Raw genomic sequence first — 6,619 nt, 5'->3', positions numbered from 1 at the left:
TTTTTTTTTTTTTTTTTTTTTTTTTTTTTTGGTACTGGGGATCAAACTCAGGTCCTTGCACTTGCAAAGCAGCTGCTGGAACCACTGAGCTAAATCTCCAGCCCAGATAATGTGATGTTTTGATCCATATGTACATCAGGTAGTGATCAAGCCAGGGTAATTAGCACATCCATCACCTCGCACATTTATCATTTCTTTGCCATCAGACACTCAAAATCCTTTCTTCCAGCTCTTTTGAAGTATGCAATATTATACTGAAGTTCTCCTAAGAAGTAGAACACCAGAGCCAGGGATTTAGCTCAGTGGTTCTGCTGCCTGCCTGCCTCAGGAGCACAAGGCCCCAAGTTTGATCCCTGGTCATGGTATTATGTTAATTTAGCAAACCTGGAATTTCCCCAAAATTCCTTTCTTGTGTGTTTTTACATCAGTGCTGGACAATAGAAATATATTAGGTTATGTTTGGGAGTTAGCAATGTAGCAACTGTCAATTAAAAAAATGTTTTGATGGTGTAGATCACCAGGCTTATTGCTGCTCTGTAGTTAGAGGTCACTTAATTGGGTTAGGAAAGCACCCTATTTCCTCTATTTACTGATTCGAACAGTGCTGTTCCTCCCAAATCCACATCCATCAGCAACTTTAGAATGTGGCCTTGCTTGGAAACAGAGTCTATGCAAATACAGTTATTGGAGGTGAGGTGAAGATAAGGTCACACTGGATCAGGTTGAGCCCTAAATCAATTGACTGGTGTCCTTACAAGAAGGCCACATAGAGACACACACAGGCAAGAGAGAAGAAGGACACATACAAGCAGAAGTAGAGATTGGAATGAAGCAGGTTGGCCAGGGAATGTCAAACTTTGCCAACAGAAGCTAGGCGGCTAGGCAGGATTCTACCCTAGGGCCTTCAGCTAGGATCCTACCTAGGGCCCCGCTAGCACCTTGATTTTAGATCATTAACCTCCAGAATGGTGGGAGAATAAATTACAGTTGTTTTAAACCATCGAGTTTGTGACATTTTGGTATAGTGGCCTTTGGAAGTGGATGTATCCCAGTTCCTGTCAGATAGTCTCCATCATTTCCTACATGTTAACTGTGGCAGGGAGTGGTTTTAGGCAGCTGTGGGTTTCAGTCGTTCTTTACAGGATATAACTGTCTTCACTGGCCCTTGTGTTTCCATTCTGCACTTCCTTTTCCATCCACCTTTCCTTTCCAACTGCAGGAACAGCAACTTCAAGCTTAATGATAGACACAGAAGCAACAGCCCTAACAGCTCCCACGTTTGCCCAGGATTTAACTCCTGTAGTAAATCTCTTATTCCACACTGCTCATGGAGGCTCTGCTTCTCTGATCAAACCCTGACCATCTAGGAAAGATGAATGGAAGAGAGCCACTCCTACTACCTAGTTCCTTCCATTACTATAATATGGAGGAGGTATTTTATCGCTCTTATTTTATACACATAGATAAGAGAGGCTTAGAGGCTTGAAGAGATTCAACCAAGTCCGAATTCATACTATTTTCAGACCCAGAGTCAAACCACAGAACAAGAATTTTTAATCACCGTACTATAAGTCTACTCCAAATTCCTTAGAGCTGAAAGAAATGATCTCTTCTATAGAATCTTAAAGAACTTCATACTCCTTGCTATGGTTTGGGATCTCCCAAAGGCCTGTGTATTAATGGTTTGGTCCTCAGATGGCACAAAGGGGAGTAATGGAACATTTGAGAGGCAGGGCCCAGTAGAGGTGCTTAGGAGTATGCCGTGAGATGGGATATAAGGATCCTACCACCCTCGTCTTCCTTTGTTTTGTCCCATAGCTTGTAATGTGAGTGGTTTAACTCCATGCCGCACTTCTGCTGTGCTGGGTGCCTCCTAACAGGCCCTAAACAATTGGACCAATTCATCATGGGCTGAAATCTACAAAACTGTGGGTCAAACAAACTTTTTTTCTTTATAAGCTAATTCTCTCAGGCATTTTGTTACAGTGACAGAAACCTGCCTCAGACCCTTACCATGCACTCATGACTTGTCTTTTTCCTTAATTCTCCCCTTTTGCCAATATTAGACTGTCTTATGGTACGACATGAACAGGTTGTCTTTTAAGTCAGACTGACTTGGGATTGGATGTCAGCTATATTCATTATTACTACTAATTTTGGGGGGCTCTATTAGCTTTGAACTCAAATACAAAATATTATGTTATACATGGAAATTAATTTTTAATGTAATCATTTATATACTCTCTTCTTTGCTAAACTATGGGATTTCAACATTTAAAAAACTACAACTCATAGTAAAAAAGTCTTTTGCATTGTAAGTCAATTCACACACACACACCAAAAACATACACCATGGAAAGAGATACATGAAATAAAAGTTCTGTGAACAGTTCTTGCCCTTATATCTCATGATACACATTGATGTCTTCTATTCTATTCCGTAAAGTGCTAGTAATGACTCAGCAAATTGAATTTATGATGCATAGATCATGAAGTCAACATGCAGATCAGGCTATTTTAGATCAGGAAACATTTGTTTTTGTACATCTGCTGGCAAGTATAGTGCTTTGCATGTAGTAGGTGTTCTAATAAGTATCTGCAGTAGGACTGAATTTTCTTTAAGGTCAGGAAACTTGTCTTACTGCCTTTTATGTTCCCTATATTTAGCATAATTTACTCCATTATTTAGAGATCAAAAGGCTAAAGTTCAGGCTTATTGTCAGGCTTTAGATATCAGACATTTACATCAATATCCAATGAGCATCTACTACATGGCAATACATAAGGGAAGAACTCATGCCCTCTTCCTTTAACTACTTTAAAAGCAGTATAGGGTTATGGGAAGGGAATAATGAATGATGCCCCCAAATCTGTAAAGTTGTGAAAAAAAAAGTGTACCGGTAATCCCAGGACTTGGAAGCTTGAAGTAGGAGGATTGTGAGTTCAAGGCCAGCCTGAGCTACATAGTGAGACTTTTCTCTTTCTCTCTCATAAATGAAAAAAGAATGATGTTTGGAGACCAAAACATCACCTTTATTAATAATAAATGCTATGTTAGAAAACATATAAATGTGCGAGCCAGCCAAGCCTGTTAATTAAACCCTAAGTTAAGGTAGCTAGGGTGGCTATTCCCATGCGAGTGGCCTTTATGGATAAGGCAGCTAGGATTCAAGAACATGGAGGACAGGAGTTCAGCAAGCTGAATTTACTTCTCTTAAATGTGCCAGTTAGGTAAATCATTCCTCTTCTGACCGGGGACAGTGGGAATAAATGTGCATAGGAAGGCCTGACAGTATTACACCAGTTGAGCTTTCTCTCTCCAGGAAGGAGATAGCAGGGAAGAAGCAAGTGTTCCCTCCTTAACAGTCAGATATGGAAACTAGGCATAAATACATACAGAAGCAAACTCACTTGTTACCAAAGGAGTTATCCATTGCTCTGGTGTGAATGTTGATGTCCTCAAAAGATTCATATGTTGGAGTTCCAAGGTGTAGTATAAAGATATGTTTCGATGTGGTAGTATTAAGAGATGCGGCCTTTGAGTAATGATGAAGTCATAAGGTCCCCATGTGTACAAAACATATATTAATACTTTTTTCATTCCCTGACCCTCCCCTTCCTCCCTGTTCCTTCCAACTCTTGGTCCTCTTTCCATTTGCAAAATCTCTATTAGAATAGAATATAGTGTCATGGTAGTCACCGTACCAATCTCTGAAACTTATTCTTCTTATCTAACTGCAGTTCTATGTCCTTTGACCAACATTTTCCCAGCGCTGTTCCTCAAACTACCCCCTTCCCTGGTGACCACCATTTTACTTTCTATTTCAATTAGATTAACACTTTTATATTAAGATTAGGCAATTATGAATAAAATCATGTCATATGTGTCTTTCTGTTTCTGGTTTATTTCACTAAACATAATATCATCCAGGTTCATCCATGTTGTTGCAAATGATAGGATTTCATCTTTTTTTTCATGGCTGAATAGTACCCTCTTGTGCATATACATTAACCTGTTCTTAGATGCTTAGGTCAATTCTATATCTTGACCATTGTGAATAGTGCTGCAGTAAACATAGGAACACAGATGTCCCTTCCACTGTTTCATTTCTTTGGATATATACAGTTGTGGGTTGCAGAATCACATAGTAGCTCTGTTTCTTTTTTTGCTTGTTTGTTTTGCAGAACTTGCATATTGTTTCCCACAATGGCTGTATTAATTTACATTCCCACCAACAGCCCATAAGGGTTCCTTTTTCTCCATATCTGAGAATAATTTTTGATTCCTCTTTTCCCTCACCCCCCCCGACATCTAATCCACGAGCTAATCCTGATGATTTTCCTTCCAAAATGTATTCCCTATCTGTCCACTTTTCCCCAGCTCCGGTGATGACTGCCTTAATCCAAGCCACCTTCTTTTACTTAGACTACTATGGATTTTTTGATTCAGTAGGTGTTCCGGGACAATTCTAACAAGTTCCCAGGTGACCCTGCTGACCTGGAGATCATTTTTTGAGAACCACAGCTTCACAGTACACATTAGAATAGGAGCTTTTAAAAACTACTGCGCTTGCTCAGTGGCACAGCGCTGGCCTCACAAGTGCAAGGTCCTGAGTTCACTCCCTGACACAAACAAACAAACAAACTACTGCGCTTGGGATCTGCCCCCAGAGATTCCGATTCATTCAGTATGGGTTGAGAACTGGCCAGCTGTAATTTTAAATCTCCCTGGGTGATTCAAAATGTGCATCCAGAGTTGAGAAACACTGCCAACCCTTAGGGAACTGTCAAGTTCGTGTGCTCCTTGTGGCTTTTGTACAGCTGCTCCTGTTACCTCATAACCTCTTCCTTGAGGTCTTCCCATGGCTGGATCCTTTTGTCATTCAGAACTTAGATTAAATATCACTTCCTCTGGTACCTTTTCTTCAGCCTCCCTAAACTAAAGTAACACCTCTGTCTTCACCATACTATCCTGCTTATTTTCATTTCAGGAATCCCAGTTCCTGCAGTTTCCCTATTTATGCTCATTGTCCCTATCCTCTCTCCTTAAAAGCATCTTAAGCATAGGCACATTGTTCACCTCATTCATTGCTGTAACCACAGCACCTAGAACAGTGCCTGGCACCTACAGGTATCCCATACAGGTATGCAAATGAGAGGAGACAGAAGTCTGAAAAATAATTCCTTTCAGTTCTTCTATCTTTTAACCATTTTTTAAAAATGTGTTTTATTTATGCAATAGAATTGAATCGTCCATGAAAAAAGCATAAGCTGACATTTTCCTAAATATATCTTAATTGCACTGGGCTCATTCCTTCTTCACAGGAACCTTATTAAATCTTTTGTGAGCAAAGTAATTATTGTTTATTTTCATATATAGTATTTGTTCACAATGCCACTTCATAGGGAACCTAGCTTACACATTAAGGCAGCGGAGAATAGCCAATATTTATTAATTCAAGGAACTGCTGCTTATATTTTGTTTTTGCAGGTAGAAAATAGGGAACAGAAAAAAGTACTGCAGGGAGCAACAGAGTTACAGGAAAATGTGAAGGCTCTGATTCCTCCTAAAAGAGGAACACACTTATCCTTTTCTGGGGGCACTGTTTTCACAAGTGAATGTAATCTGGCAGAATCGCAGAGTTTTAATTTCAAATGGAGGTCTAGTAGTTGAGATTATTAAAGTGTCTTGTTTCACAGACATTTGTTCAAGTGAGCGAGGTGAAATCTTCAGCTGTGGGTCATATGTCACTTGGTTTTAAGAAAGCAAATGAATCAAACTCCCAATTCAGTCAGGTGAATTAAAGGGACAGAATTTGTCCTTAAGTGACCCGCGGGTCATTTCTGAAAACACATAACACAACATCTGTTGCTGAGGGAAAACGATATTTCTGGCCCCGAACTTTATCTCGGTCAAGGACGCACTTCCTCCGAAGTCCCAAGTACCCAAACTTCGCTCCAGGCAATAGGGTTGGGTTCACGTGCAACCAGTTTTTCAGGCAGCCACCTCACTTTTCCTCCCTCTGTGTACTTCAGACGTGTGAGCCGAGCAAGAGTCGAAATGTCACTGAAGCCCCATTGTGAGGACACCAGTCCTTACGCCACAGAAACAGCGGTGGGCACGCAAAGCCCCAAGGCTCGAGGGTGGAGGGAGGGAGGGAGTCGCGAAACCCAGAACGACGGGGCATTCTGGGAGTTGTTGTTCAAGTGAAGCGGCCCCCTTGCGGCCTCCGTCGGGCTCCGCACTCCATCTCCCAGCCGCCCTCGCGCCGCGGCGGAGGAGAGCGGAGGGGGCGCTTGGTGATGAGCTCCCACACCCGGAGGAGGGCCTGGGTCCGAGCTGCTGCTGCGACCTCCGCCTGGACGCATTGACATCTGGCGTCTCTTGGGGTCGAGGGATTCTTCCGCGGGCGGCAGCCAGGGCCTTGAGGCTGCCGTGCGTCCTCGTGCTCGCCCTCTCCTTCTCAGACGCACAGCGTCCGCCATGGAAGCGCATCCGGCCACCGCCGGGGTCTCCGGGCACCGCGGCCCCGGCTCCCCAGAGCCATGAGGGGGTAGGGGCGCCCCTCTCTGTCCGCCCCCGAGAGAGGGAGGTTCGGGGACCGGTCGCTCTGCAGTT

Source organism: Fukomys damarensis, unplaced genomic scaffold (genome assembly GCF_012274545.1).
Source record: "Fukomys damarensis isolate Sample0158 unplaced genomic scaffold, DMR_v1.0_HiC HiC_scaffold_10, whole genome shotgun sequence".
In the NCBI taxonomy this organism is placed as follows: domain Eukaryota; kingdom Metazoa; phylum Chordata; class Mammalia; order Rodentia; family Bathyergidae; genus Fukomys; species Fukomys damarensis.
Note: the sequence above shows the minus strand (reverse complement) of the source record.